This window comes from Neophocaena asiaeorientalis, unplaced genomic scaffold (assembly GCF_003031525.2).
Source record: "Neophocaena asiaeorientalis asiaeorientalis breed wild unplaced genomic scaffold, Neophocaena_asiaeorientalis_V1.1 scaffold133, whole genome shotgun sequence".
NCBI lineage: Eukaryota > Metazoa > Chordata > Mammalia > Artiodactyla > Phocoenidae > Neophocaena > Neophocaena asiaeorientalis.
In genome coordinates, this window is record NW_020174429.1 from 6,126,099 (window position 1) to 6,144,912 (window position 18,814).

Sequence of the window (18,814 nt, forward strand, 5' to 3'; positions counted from 1 at the left end):
TTCAGTACTTGTGGCTCACGAGCTCTAGAGCACAGGCTCAGTAGTTGTGGCGCACGGGCTTAGTTGCTCCACAGCATGTAGGATCTTCCCAGACCAGGCCTCGAACCCGTGTCTCCTGCACTGGAGGACGGATTCCTAACCACTGTGCCACCAGGGAAGTCCCCAAAATAAATAAATATTAAAAAAAAATATGTGGGGATGCTCACATGATAAAAACCAAAGAACTGGTATAAACTATATTCTCTACAAATTACTTTCTTAGAATTAATCGCAAATATCAATGACATTGAACAACACATTTTTTATTTGGTGGATAAAAATTAAAGACAGAAACCCGCACTCCAAGAAAACTCCTTCAGATAAGTCACGTTAACAATGGAGTGTTAGCTCCAATGGATGTTTCATAAAACAGGAGACATGGAGTGATTTATGAAGCTTATAGAATGGAAGACTTTTGAGTTTTTTTCTGTAAGAGTACTTTTTTAGGTTACTTATGCGAATACCTATTTCTCATGAACACAAGGAAAAGCATCTAGATCAAATACACATTTTCATCCACCATTATATTTAATTTGAAAAGCACTGTGTAGTGTTTTAAAAGAATTCACTGATTAAAAGAAATTGACCTCCTATGTATACCCATGACCTCAACTTGAGAGTCAACTGGACAGTAGGAAGACTGAACTTCTGAGTAGCTGAGTGAACGGGACTGGCCTTCAGAGTCAGACGGACCTAGGTTCAAATCCATTCTTTGTCATTTACTAGCTTTATAAACTTAGACAAGTAACATAGCCCGTTTCAGCTTCCTACCCTATGGAATGGGACAATAAAAACAATCTCAAATGGTTATGGACACTACATGAGGAGGTTTTATAAACACTTGAAGATAACCCATAGAGAGCAAGTATCAGTTTACTACTTAGTTTTACCCACGGCGTCTAGCACGCTGTTCATCACACAATAGTACCTAGTAAGTAATTGGTCATCTTACTAAAATTAACAAATATAAACACAGCAAAAAGAGTCAGCTCGGAAAGGTGCGTATTTACAAAGTAAGACTGAGACATGCATTCCGGTCTGCCAGTCCCGCCCAGATTTTCAGCGGTGGGGGGCCTTCTTGCTACTCTAAGTATCTTAAAACCCTTCCCCTTCCTTTTCTCATCCAAGCCAGTCTGCGCCCCTCCTGGGCCCAAGGTTGGCTGGGAGAACTCTGGTAAGCTACACAGTTTGCAAGGCCCAGTACAAAATGAAAATGTGAGGCTCTTGTTCCGAAAGTTATTAAGGTTATTTCATGATGACAGCACAGCACTTGACCAGGCACGGGCCCTAGTAAGGAACTGCTCAGGTCACATGCCCAGGAAGCCAGAGGGATGGTAACTACCGTGCCGGGTGGAAAGGAGGAGAGACCAGCAGAGACAGGAGACCCCTGTGCCGTGTAGCAGTACTTAGGGAAACGCTGTGGTATAATCTCATTCTGTGAATTCCTTAAAAGTAGCAGGGCAATAGAAAATTGTTCTGGCCAGATCTACGCAATAACAAAGGAAACTTCCCCTCACTCCGCGTCAAAACAGCCCAAGGATTTCTCTTCCCTCTTGTCACTCCTCATTTGGAGGACTGGAGAGAGGACCCCTGCCAAAGCCTCTGCGACTGAGCTGTACGGTAGGAAGAAGGGAAGCCCAGGGAATGAGGAAACCACAATGGGGAAGAAGGACAGAAGCCTAAAGAGGGATGAGAATTTTGTTCTATTTAAAGTACAGTGAGTGGATAACATGGAAGCTTTTCATTAAGATTTCGTGAAACTGTAATTTTCTTGTTATTTTTACTCCAACTATTTCCATCTTGTGATGATAGTAGAGCCCTTAGAGAAACCTCAAAAGGCTATGAGCTTGTTTCAAGAACAGAAGGTAGAAAAGAATCTGGAAACAAACGACATTTCTGTTCCTCAGTGAAGCAAGAAGGCAAAAAACTCAAACCAGTGGCAGTAGCCTAGAGCTGAGTTTCTCAATCTTGGCATTACTGACGTGTCAAGTTGGATAATTCTTGGTTCTCAATTTTTAGCGACATCCTTGGTCTACACCCACTAGATACGAGTAGCACCACCCCAGTTATAACAGCCAAAATGTCTCTGGACACTGCCAAATTTCCCCAGGTATTTGGGGTCGGGGCAGGAGGACAAAATCAGGTCTGGCTAAGAACCAGGGGTCCAGAGAAAGAAAAAGGGGAGAGGAGACAGGAGGTTTACAGTGGCAGGGGCCCAGATCTCACAGCTGAGACAGAAGGGAGACCCTCCCCTGGCATATGCATCACCACACCAGCCCCTTTCTTGACTTTCAAAGAGTCTCCATCCCAGTTCTCCATTCCCGGGCCTTACCAGAACCACACTAAGTGGCCTGGAGCTGGGTGCCTCTTTTGTCACTGCCAGACAGCCAGCGGGGGAGTAAGATAAAGCAGAAGTGGGAGAAACACTTCTTACCTTAAGAGTTGAAATTGAACACACTTCCTGATAGAAACATGGTTATAAACAGTAATTATTTTTAGGAATTCAGACACACTCTAGATTTAATCGTCTTTTATGGGCTGGTCTAGGACACTAGAACCATTTATAATATTTCCATTGGAAGATGTGGAGTTCCAAATGACTGCAACACGACATCTTATATCCCAACCTGTAAGTTGAAAAGCACCTGTGTGTACAGATTTTAGAGGGAGTTCTCTATTATTACCACAGGATCAGAGACCATATGTATGTGCAAAGATGTCACTGACTACTGAGTAAAACACAGCTCCATTCAGAATGACTTCAGGTGTTCAAATATAGGTATGGTAACAAAATAGAACCATGGGTTGATCTTGAACATTTTAACTTCCACAAATTCTTAGTATGTAGCTATCAGTAGGGCCTGGCCAATATTAAATTAAAAGTCCAGGGAAAAAGCATCCTGCCAAACTGAGCCATACTAAAACTTAGATCTTCATATAATTTTCATATCTTGTCTTAAATTACATCTTCCCTTCCCTTTTGAAATTATAATCTCCATTAGAAAAAATCAAACTGACTATATAGAACACACTGAGATTTCAATTATGAAACTAAATTCATCTAAAACTGCTATATATCCAAACTTCTATTTCTTATTGCTCATTTTAAATACCACACGCTGAATATTAGCTCCTAAGCCAAGAAGCCTGTAATAATTGACTCCACAGCTGACTAGAAACACCAGCAACTGAAGCCTAAAGGCCCCAAATTTCTTCAGTTATCCTCCCTGCCCCACAAGATCGCCCCTGGACCATTTCGCCCTTCCTTTACTTTTCTCCTGTCTCAGAGGAATAAGTGTCCTGCTGTCTTTCCGAAAGCTTCTCTACAATGATGCTTGGTCATATCTTCTCCTGCCTCCTTCTGATCCCGGCCATCAATTTAAAAAGTCCTCCTCTCACACTTTCCATTTTACCCCTTCCTCTCCTTGGAATTCTTCCCCTGAAGTGACAGATACACTGGAACATGGCTAACATAAAAAGTGTCCTTATTTAACTACATCTCCCTCAAACCATCTGTCTTCCTCCTTCCACCAGGAGAGAAACTTTCTTATTTCCTCACCTTCCATTCATTCTTTCCTTCTAACCTCGACTCTACTCCTACTATTACATTAACACTGACCTGCCCAAAGTCACAGTAACCTTCTAATTACCCAATCCAATTCCTGATTCAAGCTTCCTTTGCCCTACTTCACTGTTGCCACTGCCTGCTGTCAGAAGACTTATGGAAGTCTGCCTTTTATGATGCTTCTCTGTATGTTTCTGTATTTTCTGTTACTGTTAGGCAACAGACTGACAAAAGACTTCTAACAAAACAAAAGACTTCTAACAGTAATTATCAAAGAAATAAGACTATAAGCAATTTTTCTAATAAAAACAAATATTTAAAATGTATGAGATGAAATATACCGGGACTTCCCTGGTGGCGCAGTGGTTAAGACTTCACACTCCCAATGCAGGGGGCCCAGGTTCAATCCCTGGTAAGGGAACTAGATCCCACATGCATGCTGCAAGTAAGAGTTCACACACCACAACTAAGAGTTCGCATTCCACAACTAAGGAGCCCGCCTGTGTGCCGCAACTAAGGAGCCAGCGAGCCACACCTAAGGAGCCCTTGAGCTGCAACTAAGGAGCCTGCCTGACACAACTAAGATCTGGCGCAACCAAATAAATAAATAAATATTTAAAACAAAACAGAACAAAACAAAATAATTATCAACATTAAAAAAAAGATGTAATATACCTTTTAAAGTATTTGAGCACAGAAGTGTTAATACTTTGCAAAGTAGAAGAACCAAAAGTTACATTTAAAATTTAACCATTTTATGAATTTTAACTTACACAGTCTTCATCTCTGTCAAGAGCATGATGCGAGACACTCAAATTTCATGGGATGAATTTGTGGCTAAGTAGAGGGAATACAGGGTAACAGGAAAACCACTGGTTTGGAAGTTTAATGCTTTGGTCCTGACTCAACCATCAAATAGATGTGCTGTCTTAGGGAAGTCACTTAATCGCCTTTGGATGTATCTTCACTAGTAAAATAGAAGTTCTAATAACTGCCTTATCTACCTCAGAAGATAAACACTGATATAAAACGAGGAAGTTCTTTGAAAACATAAAAATTTTATTGTATTGTTTAGAATATTTTCCAATGTTAGGATTTCATAAATTCGATGAATATCTTACTCACTTTTCTAAGGCTTTTGCTAAATCTAATCAAAGAACAAAGGATCTTGTCATGTATTTTTAGACTAAACCAAAACCCCAAAAATGTACACTTTATATTCAGTGATTCATGAAAAGCTAAATATGCAAGACACTGGGTTAGGGCTACACAGAAGAACAATGTTTCCTGCCCAGAAGGAATTTGCTGTCCAGTTTATAAACTGCTCTATTTCAAATCAACCCCATATGATATCTGAGTTGCTAGTTTTGGTCAGCAAAAACAACAACTTAACTTAAATACCATGGCCTGCCAACATCAAAAGACAAACATGAGATACCCTTTTATTTTGGGGTAGTGGGCTAGGAAGAAAGGGCTAGATAATGACAAGAAAATTATTATGTAAATCAAGGAAAAGCCTGACTCATGTGGCTGTGCAAACTACAGTGAGATCACTTGTGAAGGCAAAAGATAACAGTTTGGGCTGGAGAGGATGGAAGGATGAAGCAAGAGGCAGTGGAGCTGAGGAGGATGGAGGTGCAGTAACCGTCCGCTGCAGCTGCTCGTCTGAACTCTGTCATGAACGCCACTTCACTTACACAAAGTTGGTAGGTAATACTTGCCAAGTACCTGAAAAGGTACTGTTACCCTAAGATAACCATGGAATAAGAATACTTGCTCATGAGGCCTATAAGTTTTTCATGTGTTACTCCCACAGGAAAAGTTGTAACAAGTTTCTTATTAATATGGAAGTCCATATAAGGATGTAGCTACGTTCCTTTATTTCTTGTATGTCACATTTCCACACAGTTGAAATGATTTGTTCAGTGTCTGTTTCCCTTATTAGATTGAAAGTTTTATAAGGAGAGGATGCATGACTGATTTGTGTGTTTGCACAGCACCTGTAATAGAAGCAACAATATACTCTGTTTAATAAATGAATTAATGATTTCAAAACCCACTCAAGTGCAAGAACTTTAATCTCTGATAGAGAGCTATCACTAGTTGTTTATCAGAAGAGAGGCCCTTCAGAAGAGCTTCCCTGAAACTAATTTCAATAGTATAAAGTAATTCCTCATTTTTATAGTGGAACATCAATACATACTATTTCCTTTTTAATGTCAATAAATCAAGAAATAAAAGTACATACATACTATTTAAAACATGACACTGAGCAATGACTAGAACTAAAATCAGGTTACAAATCCTCAAAATTATCAGAAGTATGAATTTAAGTGGAAAACCCAGACCTCAGAACAAAAATATTAATACCAGAAAATGACAATAAAATATTAAAAACAGTATATAAATAGAATGATAGAATCAAGACCAAACATATCTATAAAATCAATAAATATAATGGTCAACTCAGCTATAAAAGAAAAAAAGACCCTCAGATCAGATAGGAAAAAAATCAACTGTATATTTTATGGAAAAAAAAATTTCTAAAAATAAAGGGACTCAAAAAGCTGACAATAAAGAGTAAAGAAATAGAAAGCAAATATAGACAATGAGAAAACAAAGGTTCCAATATTACTAGAAAATTACTTCAAGGCAGTAAGTGTCAAATAAGACAAAGCTTAACCCATTATAATTAACTAACTTCCATAAAATAAATATTATCTTAATACATTTGATGATAAAAGTAGGAGTTTGGTTTTCCATGGGGAAATGTGCATGTATAGACTGAGTTCAAAACTTGTTAAGAAAGCTCTCCCCAATACTTCATTCCACCTTTCACCTAGATACTACCAACATCAGAGAAAAGAGGGTATCACAGATACTACAAACATTAAAAATATTACTAGAAAATATTATGAGCATCCTTATATCATTAACTTGAAAATTATGAAATGCACAAATTCCTAGAAAAACATGTTCTCAAAGTTGGTATAGGAACTATGAATATTCATCCATGTACTCATTAAATAAATTGAATCTGCAATTTCAAGGCCTCCCACTTAAAAACAACAACAACAAATTAGGCTGAGATGACTTCACAATTAAGTCTTCCAAACATTTAAAGAAAAGTACCAATCTTCCACAGATTCTTCCAGAGAATATTAAAAGAGAGATCACCTCCCAGCTTATTTTACAAGGCCAGCAAAACCTTGATACTAAAGCTTGAGAAGAAAATTATGAGAAAAGAAAAATGCACATCAATCTCTCTTGTGACTATAAATGCAAAATATCCTAAACAAAATAACACCAAATCTAAACAGTGATAACACAACATGACCACACTGAGCTTAATCCAGGAATTCAAGGTATGTTTAAAGGTTTTTCCATCTAAAAAAATCAAGTCTTGCAATTTACCACATCAACCAATCACTGTAATTCACCCTATTAACAGAAAAGAGATCATTATATCATTTAACTAGGTAGGGAAAATAATTTGATAAAATTCAATACCCATTCATGAAAAATATTCTTAGTAAACTAGGAATATAGTGAATTTCCTTAATTTGACAAAGGGTATTTACCAAAAAACCTACAGCAAGCATCATATTTAATGGAGAATCATTAAAAACGTTCCCTGGTATTACAATAACAGACAAGGATGGCTGCTATCACTTTTATTCAAGATCGTATTAGCATTCCAAGCCAGTGAAATAAGACACGGAAAAAAAGAAATCAAAGGTTTAAGGACTGGCAAGGAAGAAATAAAACTCTCGTTTGCAGCTGATATGTTTGTTCATGTGCAAAGTTGGAGAAACTCACTATCTAATAAATGAATTCAGGAAGATAACTGAATACATAGTCAATATACAAAATTCAGCTTATTTCTTCATATTAGCAACAGATAACTAGAAAAAATTTAAATGTAATCAGAATAGCATCAAAAAACATCAAATATCTAGAAATCAATTGAAGATGTAAGATGTCTAGACTGAAAACTATAAAATCTTAATGGTGGGATATACCAGGTTAGTGAATTGTAAGACTTAATACTGTAAAAATGTTAATTCTCCCCCAAATTGATCTATAGATTTAAATCCTGGCAGGTTTTGAAGAAGACTGGACAATCTGAGTCTAAAGTGTATGTGGGGGACTTCCCTGTTGGTCCAGTAGTTAAGACTTCACCTTCCAATGCAGGGGGTACGGGTTTGATCCCTGGTCAGGGAGCTAAGATCCCACATGCCTCGTGGCCAAAAAAAACCAGAACATAAAACAGAAGCAATATTGTAACAAATTCAATAAAGACTTTAAAAATAGTCCACATCGGGCTTTCCTGGTGGCGCAGTGGTTGACAGTCCACCTGCCGATGCAGGCGACACGGGTTCGTGCCCCGGTCCGGGAAGATCCCACATGCCGCGGAGCACCTGGGCCCGTGAGCCATGACCGCTGAGCCTGCACGTCCGGAGCCCGTGCTCGGCAACGGGAGAGGCCACAGCAGTGAGAGGCCCGCGAACCACACACACACAAAAAGGTCCACATCAAAAAAAAAAAAACTTTAAATAAATGAATAAACAAATAAAATAAAATGTATGTGGAAATGCCAACAGCCAAGACTAACCAAGATAATCTTAAATGAAGAATAAGAAAGCTGGAAAACTTACACTACCAGATATCAAGACTTTTTATAAAACTACAGCAATTAAAAGAGTGCAGTATTGAGAAACAACAAACAGACCAATGGAATAAAACAGAGTGTAGAAACAGACTCACATGTACAAATAGGGCAAAGGAGCAGAACAGACCAAAAACAGACTTTCACAAGACTTTCACACTTACACATTTCATTTATGACAGAGGTGACAACACAAAGCAACAGAAAAAGAATGGTCTTTCAGTAAATGGCGCTGGATCAATTGGATATCCATATGGGAAAAAAATAAGTCTACCTCACATCATACACAAAAGTCAATTCCAGACGGATCATAGACCCAAATGCAAAAGTAAAACAAAGCTTTCAGAAGATGACATGGGGAATATATTGATAACCTTGGGGTAAGCAAAAATTTCTTAAACACGTCACAGAAATAAAAGGAAGAGACTGATAAAGTATATCCTTTACTTTTTGTAAATCATCATTGAAGTATTACATACAGAAAAGTGTAAAAAAAAATAAGTATACAGCTCACTGGAGTTACATAAAGTAAACACTCATGTAACTACCATGCAGATCAAGAAACAGAATATCACTAGCATCCCAGAAGCCCCCACCCCACACTCTCCCAGTCTCTATCCCACCTCCCAACTCTCTTAAAATTATGAACTTACACTTACCAAAAAACGCCATTAAGGAAGTGGATAAGGTAAGTCACAAACTGGAAGAAGATATGTGTGATAGATATATCTGACAAAGTACTGATACTCAGAATATACAAAGAACTCCCACAAGTCAATGAAAATAAGATAAACAACATAACAGAACAATGCATAAAAGAGTAGGCACTTCAAAAGAAAGGATATCTATGCAGCCAATAGACATACAAACAGTGCACAGTATCATTAAATACCAAGGAAATGCAAGTTAAAATTGTAACAAATACACCTAAACACATACCAGAATGTTCAAATTTTTAAAGGCTGATAATACCAAGTGCTGACAAGAATTTGAAGCAACTGCACACTACCGGTAGAACGGTAACTTTGTATAATCACTTTGGAAAACTATATGGTAGCATCTAATAAAGCTGAACATATGCATATCTATGACCCAGCACTTCTACTCCTCTATAAGCTCAAAACCAAACACACATACTACAATATTCACTGAAGAATATCCATAATAGCCAACAAGAAAGACAGAAACTAAAATAACAGCAACAGAATGGTCAATGCAGGGAACAGAGAAAAAGCAAGTATCATACAAATAAAAATTTTCCCTATAATTAATAGATTCAGAGAGGAAAGAGTAGAGGTTGTATCCATAAAACAAGAACAGCAAAATTTTACATACAAAAGCCAAGAAACAGCTGCTGGAAATTAGAAATATGATCATCAAAATAAAAAAATCATAAAAAGGACTAAAAGTAAAATCAAGAAAATAGCCCAGAAAGTAAAACAACAATAATAAGATGGAAAATACAAAAGTAGAAATAGTAGAAAAAGTAGAAATAGATGGCTAATACACAACTCATACGAAGAGAGAATGGAAAGTTAGGTGATTCAGGAGAAAATGGGAAAAAATGACACAGGAAAATTTCCCACGCAAAGGATAGTAGTCACGTCTATCACCTACTAAGTGCCTGGTGAATGACAAAAGGCCTACAGGCACATATCAGTGAATTTTTAAAAATCATAAATATACTAAACTTTTTAAGAGAGAAAAAAAAAGACCATAAAAGAGGAACAGAGATTGAGCACGGCACTGAATTTCTCTTTGGCAACTCTAAAACTAGAGAACAATGAAGCAACGCCTTCAAAACTTCAGGGAAAATGATTCTCAATCTAAGATTTCATACCCAGACAAACTTGGTTGTGTCCAGCTGGAATAAAGTTTATTTCCAATGTGCAGGTTCTCAACTTTACCTCCCATTTTATTTTATTAGAAAGCTACTAGAGGATTTATTACAAACTGAAGGCGTCTACTGAGACAGAGGAGGACAGAATTCCAGAAAACAAACTCCCCACACAGAAGCACAGTAAAGAAAATCCTCAGAGCTACAGCTACACAGCAATACCAGAGAATGCATTCAGACTGAAGAGGAGGAGACGTGATTCCAGGAAAGACACAAGAAGGAACGCCATGGATTTCAGCATAAGGAAAGTATTATTGATGGCCATGTGGCAGAAACAAGCATGAGGAAAGATTAACTCTGTTATAAAGAAAATGTAGCATACAATTCTTAAGACTGACAACAATAAAGAATTCTGATGCTGATGATAAAAGACATTACTTGCCATAACCATGAATAACTTTCAGTCATAAAAATGTAAACCCTGACTATTTAACCTATTTAACTAAAAATGTGATATAACTATGTTGGGAGCATGAAGCAGAGAGAGAACTATGTATTCATGTACCATTGTGGGAAGTCAAGAAATAATGTCTAAAATTAAGAAATAGGATAATAAGTTTATTATTCAGAAATACAGAGGTAATTATAAAGGGAAGTGACCAGAATTGAGATTAAATGCTTCTGGAAATGGAACTAAAAGACACAAAACGTAGGAAACTACTGTTATGAAACACAAGTTTTTAAGCATTGATTTTTTTTTCATCTATATTCCTATGTTTCTTAGAGAAATACAAAAATCTCAAAAAATGCCATGGATCTACCCATATCGGTGAAATATTTTTAAGTGATCTAGAGAAATATATGATGATTAAAGGTCACTATGAATGAAAAATCTATGGATTCATTATTTTTTTTAAAAAAATTCACATATAATCTTTCAGCTGCAACTCTTACCCCCATAAAGCTGACAAGTCACCAAACCGGTTTTCTCTATAGGGCTCCAACCCATCATCCTTTACCTGGATCTTTTCCTTTCACAACTGCTTTAAGAGTATACATTTTCTAATACTTATATTCATATTTTATTATTTAAAAAACATTTCCACATTCCAGTCAACGACATTGTTTTCCCAGTTACGTTAAATTTTAAAACTCTCCTCATAGGCACAGCTGATTCATAGATAAATTTTGTCAATTATTTTATGACCAGCATGAAACCAATCTTATCATCTATGCCCTAGCTTCCTATACTTTCTTCAACGGTCTCCTGGCCTTAAGTCAGTTATCATATTACATACAAGAGCCAGATTAAAACCTCTATCTAGGGACTTCCCCGGTGGCGCAGTGGTTAAGAATCCGCCTGCCGGGCTTCGCCGGTGGTGCGGTACTTAAGAATCCGCTTGCCAATGCAGGGGACACGGGTTCGAGCCCTGGTCTGGGAAGATCCCACATGCCACGGAGCAACTAAGCCCATGAACCACAACTACTGAGCCTGCTTTCCAGAGCCCATGTGCCACAACTACTGAAGCCCATGCTCCTAGAGCCCATGCTCCACAACGAGAAGCTACCACAATGAGAAGCCCACGCGCCGCAACCAAGAGTAGCCCCCGCTCGCCGCAACTAGAGAAAGCCCGTGTGCAGCAACAAAGACCCAACACAGCCAAAAATAAATAAATAAATAAATAAATTTAAACCTCTGTCTAGAATGTCCTACCCATACTTCTCTTCTTTCAAAGACCATATATTCTCTCACTCCTCTGCTTTTTGTTTTCATTGCATTTACCATGCCATGACACATTATATATGTATTTATCTGTTTGTCTCTCTCCCTATCACTCTAGAAAGTAAGTTCCATGAGAGCAGGGACTTGGTTTTGCTCACTGCAGTATTCCCACAACTTAGAAAAGTGCCTGGCACAAGTTGAGGGCTCAATTCATGATTTTTGAATTAAAAAAAATTCATTCATTCATTACTTCGACAAATATGTGTTAAGCACTGACGTAATGGAGACACTATGGATAAAGCAATGAACAGCTAACACAGTTATGATCAGAAAAGGAGAAAGGAGAAGCACTAAGGAGGGTCTCTAAACCTAGACTTCATGAATCAGGTTTCTTGAACAGATGAAGTGATATCTAAGTTCAGACTTGAGGGATGAGCAGGAAATAGCTAATTAAAGTGGGAAAGAAAGCAGCATGAAATATGATCAGGGGATGCAAGGGCAGGGTGCAGAGGGGGAGATGAATAGCACATTCAAAAATCTACAGTTTCACATGATTCAGTTGTAGAACAAGGGAAGAATGTGAGGCCAGAGAGATACACAAAAGCCAAATCATGAAGGACTTTGTAAGTTATGTTAGGTGTTTTGACTTTAAAAGTCATGTTTGGTTTTTTTTTTTTTTTGACCTAAAAACTAACACGAATCATCAAAACGTTTTCAGCAGAATAACACTGTTAGATCATTATGTCAAACAGATCTTCAGGATGCAATATGAAGAAAGAACTGAAGAAAATAAGACAAGAAGCAGAGAGATGAAATGATAGTTCCTTGGTAGAGAGATGGAGCAAGTGAATATTTAGGAGGCAGAGTCAACAGGACTTGTTGGCTAATTAGATTTGGGGGTAAGAGATGGGAAGAGTCAAGGATGATGCTCACGTTTCTGGCTTAGGCGGCCAAGTGGGCAGTGGTACATACAGTGAGATAAAGCATATAGAAGAAAGAGCTGGTTTGAAAGGATGATGAAGTTTGGGAAGATGAATTAGAGATACTGGTGAGATGTCTAAGCAAACAATGTTAGTAGATTGAGTGATACAAACAAATGAAGCTCAGGATAAAGATGTAAATTTGGAAATCATTAACATATAGATGATAACTGAGGCCATGACAATGAGTGAAATCATCCATGGAGGGTTTACCTACAGAGAAGAATGCACAGTATTCCCTACGAAACCCCACCATTTTGAAAGATAGACACAGAAGGAACACAGGATGGGGACTGAGAAAAAACAAAGAAGGAGGAAAACCAAGAGACTACCGTGTCACAGAATAAAAGACAATATTTCAGAAGGCAGGTGTAGTCAAGAATGCCTAATACTAAAACAGGTCAAGTAATGTAAGGACTGAAGTTTGCTCAACCAATTTAATTAGGATCATCAATAATCTTGATGAGAACAGTTCAAGTGGCATAGTGAGAACAAAAGCAGTATTTCAGAGATATGAAAACTAAGAGGTAAAGTAGATAGTAAATACACACAACTCCAAGAAGTTTGACTGTAAAGGGAAAAGAAAGAAAATGAATTCTAGAGGAGACACAGAGTAAAATAAATAAATTTTTAAGATAGGGGAGATTTGAATACATTTAAATGCTTTGGGGAAGAAGCCAGTTTAGAAAGAAGTTGAAGATGAAAGGTAGCTGACATAATCCATTGAGTGAGCTGTCTGAGAAGGTAAGAGGGAATGTATCTGGGAAGCACAGATATTGGTATTACCTTTAGGTCACAAGATATGGTCAAGTTCAGTTCAGAGGGGTAATAAAAAAGCTACTTCCTTGTTCAGATCCTTTAATCATTTCTCATTTGCAAATTTAAACACAAATGCTTTAGTCTGTTCAACTTCACAAATATTCAAATAAGTGCAAATTTAAAATGAAAACGTTTTTATACAATGAACTACCAAGAAGAAGAAATATTGATAATAATACCATAGAAGGTAAGCTGAAACTGAACTGCACATAATTTGTCAATAGACTTTTAATTTGGTACAAGTCTTTGGAAATCAACTTGCCAGTATGTATCAAAAATCATAAATATTCATACTAATTATATTTCTGGGAATCTAGCCCAAGGAAATATTGAAAAATATAGGAAGGAACTTACATACATAAGGATACTCGCTTGAGTACTACCTATAATGGTGAAAAATTGGAAATAATATAGAAATTATAAAGTAGATTGTATGCCAGTACAATGCACAGTTTTTGGAATAATATACAGTTAATTATAAAATTATAGCACACAAATTATATAAAACATGGATTAAATGTGTATAATACAATGTTAGGTGAAATGTTTTAAAAGTATGTATATATACATGGCATCTTTCCAACATCACCCAGAATAATGCTTTTAAATAATACTGGACAACATATCATCTATTTCTTCTACCCAGGCAGCCAATTTATCTGTCTAGAGACAAGGAATATAATATCCTCCATGGAACTCTGTGCTTTAGCTTATCTATTTCTTAATCATAAAAGCATTATACTAAAGACTAAACTAGAAGTAACAGTCAGGGGTTAGGAAGGAGTAAATGTTAAAATGCCTGGAATGAACAGCAATTTTCAGGGTTATAATAACTGAATACTAAAATATTTTATAAACTCTTCACACACAATGTCTTTAAAGTGCACATTTTAAAAATTTACCTTTCACCTAGAAAGTTTCTTCTAACATGTAAAAATAGTCACTCTCGGTTATTATCAAAAAGATGAGATTTAAGTGCTGGCAAGGATGTAGAGAAAAGGGAACCCTCATTCACTATTGGTAAGCATGTAAATCGGTACAGCCATGATGGAAAACATCTGAAGGTTCCTCAAGAAATTTGAAATAGAACTACCATATGATCCAGCAATCCCACTTCTGGCTATATATCCAAAGGAAATGAAATCAACATCTCAAAGAGATATCTGTACCCCCATATTCACTGCAACTTTATTCACAATAACCAAGTTATAGAAACAAACTAAGTGTCCATCGATGGATGAATGGATAATGTGTGTGTGTGTGTGTGTGTGTGTATATACATATATATGTATATACACACACACAATGGAATATTATCATCCATAAAAAAGAAAGAAATCCTGCCATGTGTGAAAACATAGATGAAACTTGAGGTCATTATGCTAAGTGAAATAAGTCAAACAGAGAAAGCAAACACAGTGTGATCTTGCTTATATGTGGAATCTCAAAAAACCAAACTCATAGAAACACAGAGTAGAATGGTGATTGCCAGGGGCTGAAGGTGGGGAAAATGGGGAGATGTTGATCAAAACATACGAACTTCCAGTTGTAAGATGAATAAGTTCTGGGAATCTAATGTACAGCATGGTGACTATAGTTAACAATACTGTATTATACACCTGAAAGTTGTTAAGAGAGATCTTAAATGTTCTCACAATCACAACAAAAAAATGGTAATTATGTAAGGTAATAGATGTATTAACTAACTTTTCTCTGGTAATCATTTTGCAATGTATACATGTATCAAATTGTCACACTGTACACCTTAAATTTACACGATGTTATATGTCAATTACATCTCAATAAAGCTGGGAAAAAATCATTAAAAAAAAAGACATTTGTGGAACGGAGTAAAGGCAAGTTTCATATCCTTTGAACAAAGAATTAGCTAACAAAATAAAAGGAAAAAAATCTAGGATCAAATGGAAGATTTAAATCCACTTCTTTGGTGATTTAAATGTTTACTTTTGGGTAAAACAAAGAATATTCTGTAAGAAATGTAATTAATATTCAAAGACTATCAGAAACACCTAAAGCCTATAGGCTTTAATTAAAAGGAAAAAGTAATGGCTCAAAAGCTGAAGTTTCTTTGATTTGAGGATAAAGAAAGAGAAAAAGCAAGAGACCATAAAGTGTCAAAGATGACAGCATTAAAGAAATAAGAAAGAAACAGATATGTGAGTTCTTCATATATTGAAAGAAGGAAGCTAGGAAAGACACCCTTGACAGCAAAATCACTATTCAATTAGATTAAAAAGAATTAGGGGCATGTTTTACATATCTGGCCAAATAAGGATAGTTCAAAGATCTTACTGTTTGGGATAAGAGTCTTATAACTGGTAGAATTCCCTCCACCCCAGTCAAGATTTCTTTTTAATCTAATGACAAGACAAGTACATGTTAAATATGCCAATAGTATATATAAAACTGGCTGGCTACTTACCCTATCATAACCAGATTTTACAAATGCCATCTCTACCTTGTAATTTTAATTGTAGGCAGAAATCACTGCTGAATTCTGTTTAATGCACTTTTGTTTACATACCTTAATTTGCCCTTTTGAAACTAAGGCATTTGCAAGGAGTCAGTACATTAGAATTTCATAATTTATATATTTTATAGAACTCAAATTAGACTGCCATATTAGATAGAACTAGGCATATGATGTTTGTTATATAAAAACAGAATTATAAATTTCTATGATTGCTTCACATCTAAACTAATCACTTCAAACCAATTCAAGGTAAAAGATCTAAAAATCAAATCCTAGTTCTAGGTCTCAAAATTCAACACTCCAAAAGGAATTACAATACCACTAGCTTGAATACCTTATTAAAAGAATGTGATACAGTTAAGATAAAAACATATCTGCAGGAACCTCAAAAAAATAGAAACCTCACTGTCTAATTTATTTACTCTATGATCAGAATAACTTCTCCAAATGAAGTATTTGGCAATTTATATTACTAATCTAGTTCAATGAAGCTATGCAAAAGGTAGCAAAATTGGAAGAATCATTTTTGCCTATGTATTTTATGCCAACTATCTCCTCAACAATAATAGCTCACTAGCAGTCATCTGCCATATGTATGTCAAAATATAATTAAATCAACGTCTTTCCTTTACTTAAAAACCTGAATCTAAACTGGAATAGTCAGGATGACAGATCATGATTTCAAAAAACATTAATACCAAAGTTGTCTCTTTACTATTTTCCTGCATTTGCTCAATGCACAGTCCTATATTTTGAAATCCTGTTAGTGAGACAGTAGTCAAATATTATCTCAATTCTTATGTTCAGGATAAAGAAGGTGGAGAGACAACTAATGTCTTAGTGCAATCAAAAACATCCAGCAAAAATTGTCAGGTGACAAGAGGATAATGTGAAAAACGGTGCAAACATTTGGAGAAGTAACCTCCAAAATAATTTTAACACTTCCTGTCTCTGAAAGCTAGAAGGAAGATAAAAACCCTCAAAAGATCTGGGTTAAAATGACATAAGTGGGGATTTTTTGGTGGGGGCAGGAGATGATTTAGCTTTTTTGACATATTCTTTTCACTTGAGAACAATCTCATAAACGTTAATTAAAGAAGGAAAACTTACAACTACTCAACATACCAAAGAATAATAAGCAACTAATCTGGTTACTTCAGCTTTAAAAATCTAGGTTGCCAATATCTCTACAACCAGATAAACACCCAGTAAATATAACTACTACTGTTTTTAAAATCTGTGACTGAACTTAAGTGCAGAAAACAATTAAATTCCTGTTAAAATGACCATAATTTGCTACTCGGTTTGTCTTTAACCAAAATATTTGTTCACAGACTATATTGAGAATGATTTGACAAGGAAAAGATGAGGATAAAATTTACTAAATACTATCTGTTCTCAATGAGACAACTCAAATTTTCAACATGGAACTAATATTATTAGTTATTCCACTTTATCTTTTGGGCATTTTGAAGCAAACCGTCTTACCCAATTACATACTATCAAATTTTTCAATTAATAAAAACCTTTACAAGGAAACGATTTTAAAATCACCAAAAAGCCAAAGGACAAGATGTTCAAGACTTTAGACAGTATCTAAGAAAGAACACAATCAGGGAATGGCTTTGTCAAGGTGGGCAAAGTTCAGAATGGCAGAATTCCTTCCCTGTTGGAATGAATATACTAAAACTGCCGGTGGTTTGGTGGCTATCACTGGGTGCAGTAGCAAAACAGAAGGGAAAAGCCTGGCACAGAAAGCTGAATGGCCCAAAGAAAACCTAAGTGGTGACAAGAGCCTAAAGGCACATGCAGGTACGCATCTTTTATATTGGATGTGATACACTTACATGGCCCCTGTTGAATCTCTTGGGGACCAACAGTAAAGCAAGTTTAGAACTTCAAATCTTGAGACATCTATAGCAAGATGCTGATCCAATGTGGCTCCAAATATCTTCTGTTTTCCTGGCTCACCTGAAGAGGAAAAAACACTACAGAGGATGTGGGAACTGAATTTCTTTATGTAGTTTCTTCTAGAGCAACTGTCTGAAAGTTTTGGCCCAATCCTTTTTGAAGTCTGGAGATGAGACACTTGAGGGACTAGTGAAAAACAAAATTCAAATGAAAAGGTGGAGTGAGACATCTAAAAGGGGGAATACGAGAGCAAAAGATACTGGTCGTAGGTAAATCAGTGTTTCTAATCCTTAAGTGGGAGGAGGCAGAGAAAGGAGAGAAAAAATGCACCGATGTTTCTCCCTCCGCTCCCTCACCCCAATTGCTACTAAAATTTCACAAAGTACCTAAACTTTTTGACCGCAATTAGGGAGTGAGTGAGCAAGACTACTTGGAAAGTTTAAGCGTTTTGTCAAGTCTCCCTCCCCTGGCTAAGCGGCATTATTAAGCAGCAGGGAGGCCTTTCAGATAATACTTTTTTTCTAAGAAAAGATTCTGGTGGAATACAGCTTGAAACAATAAAGGAAGAGAAAAATAAATGCAATTTATACAAAAATGGAAGTCACAGGACAATATACCATATTGACAAAGTTTATTTACTTCTGTTTTTCCAAAGGGGAGGGCTGCTTTCTTGTAATAAGAAATCAGAAAAAGTAGTTTCCAAATAATAGAAAATATTTTTAAACTAGGCAACACAAACTGCATGCTTCATCCCCTTAGGAAATATTACCCCGGAAA

The 18,814-nt window shown here is 36.4% G+C and overlaps 1 protein-coding gene across 1 annotated transcript in view; it reads right to left on the reverse strand.

Moving 5' to 3' along the window:
• MBD2 (methyl-CpG binding domain protein 2) overlaps positions 1-18,814 on the reverse strand; it is a 91,523-nt gene that overhangs the window by 15,602 nt on the left and 57,107 nt on the right. The gene's annotated exons all lie outside the window — the stretch shown is intronic.